A 1,932-nucleotide genomic window follows, 5' to 3' on the forward strand; every position below is an offset into this window, starting at 1 on the left:
CCCCTTTCCTTGGCCAAGACACAGTTCCATCGTGTCCTTATGTACGATTTCCTGAAAAGAATCTTGAGTAGCATGATCAATAGAGTCGATAAAATAACATGAGTCATCCTGTTCCCTAAAAAATCTCATGGCATCATAAATTTTAAAAATAATCTCTTCGTCACCTACTCTAAGTACCAATTTACCATCACCCACATCAATTCCAGCCCTAGCAGTGGCTAAAAATGGCCGACCTAAGATTAAAGGCACCTTAACATCTTCATCCATGTCAAGCACAACGAAATCAACAGGGAATATAAATTTATCTACTTTTACAAGTACGTCCTCTATAATTCCCCTAGGATATTTAACAGATCTATCATCTAATTGAATACTCATCCTAGTGGGTTTAGGTTCCCTAAGACCAAGTTGTTTAAACATTTTATATGGCATCAAATTAATGCTGACACCTAAATCAGCTAGTACTTTATCAACATTCAAACTACCAATTAAACAGGGAATAGTAAAACTTCTGGATCTTTCAGTTTGGTTGGCAGTTTATTTTAGAGTATGGCTGAGCACTCCTCATTAAGTTCCACTGTAGATAAGTCTTCAAACTTCCTTTTGTTTGTTAGAAGCTTCTTTAAAAATTTTGTATATGTAGGCATCTGCAATATAACTTCAACAAAAGGTAAGTTAATATGCAGTTGTTTAAAAAGTTCAAGAAATTTACCGAATTGTGCATCCATGCGGTCTTTCTTCAACTTTGCTGGGTATGAGATTGGTGGTTTATATTCTTTTGGCATTAGATTGTCATTGTTTTCTGGTTCGACCTCCTTTCTGTCAGCTTCTTGTGGTGGCTTCTTTTCAGATTCAACTAACACTTTCCCACTCCTTAGTGTAACTGCTTTCACGTGCTCTTTTGGGTTGGGTTCAGTGTTACTAGGTTGACTTTCTGGTGGTCTTTTAGAAATTAGTTTGGCGAGCTATCCTATCTGAGTTTCGAGCCTTTGAATCGATGCTTGTTGATTCTTAAGTGCTGTCTCGGTATGCTAAAAATGAGTTTCTGACACCGAGATGAATTTTGTTAGCATCTTCTCAAGGTTCAGCTTTTTCTCTTGCTGGTAGGGTGGTTGTTGGAAGCTTGGAGGTAGTGGTCTCTGATTCCCTTGGCCTCCCCATGAGAAATTTGGGTAGTTCCTCCAACCTGCATTGTAAGTATTACTAGAAGGATTATTTTGAGATTGAGGATTATTACCCATGTAATTTCACTGCTCGTTCTCTATGTTGTGGCCATAGGGTGGGTATTCTGAATTGCTTGATCCACCTCCACTGGCTTCGCACTGCATTACTGGTGAACCTGTGAAGAACCAAGAAAATGTCAATTTTTTTTATGCAAAAGTTCTATTTGATTAGAGAGCATAGTGACTGAATCGACGTTAAAAGTGCAGACTATTTTCGTTGGCTTTGTCCTCATGACTTGCCACTAATAATTATTCAGTGACATCTTTTTTATAAATTCATAAGCATCCTCAAGTGTCTTATTATTGATAGTTTCACCAGCGGCTGCGTCGATCATCTGTCGAGTCAAAGGATTTAGGCCATTGTGAAACGTTTGAACCTGTAGCCAGAGTGGTAACCCATGGTGAGGGAAACTTCTCAACAAATCCTTGTATCTCACCCATGCATCGTAGAGTGTTTCTAAATCCATCTGCATAAAAGAAGAGATATTATTATGTAATTTTTCTATTTTAGCCGGCGAAAAATATTTTAATAAAACCTTTTCGGTCATTTGTTCCCAAGTAGTTATTGACCCTCGTGGTAATGAGTTCAACCATTGTTTAGCCTTATTCCTCAATGAAAAGGGAAACAACCGAAGGTGAATGACATCATCAGAAATGCCATTGATTTTAAAAGTGTTGTAAAACTCTAAGAAATTTGCCAAGTGAGCGT

General features: G+C 37.8%; 1 non-coding gene across 1 annotated transcript; it reads left to right on the top strand.

Moving 5' to 3' along the window:
* The first annotated feature begins 1,616 nt into the window (after positions 1-1,616).
* LOC128282290 (small nucleolar RNA R71) lies at positions 1,617-1,722 on the top strand. Its single transcript, XR_008272512.1, has one exon. It is a non-coding gene; the product is annotated as a small nucleolar RNA R71 (small nucleolar RNA).
* The last annotated feature ends 210 nt before the right edge of the window (positions 1,723-1,932 follow it).

This window comes from Gossypium arboreum, chromosome 1, assembly GCF_025698485.1.
Source record: "Gossypium arboreum isolate Shixiya-1 chromosome 1, ASM2569848v2, whole genome shotgun sequence".
NCBI lineage: Eukaryota > Viridiplantae > Streptophyta > Magnoliopsida > Malvales > Malvaceae > Gossypium > Gossypium arboreum.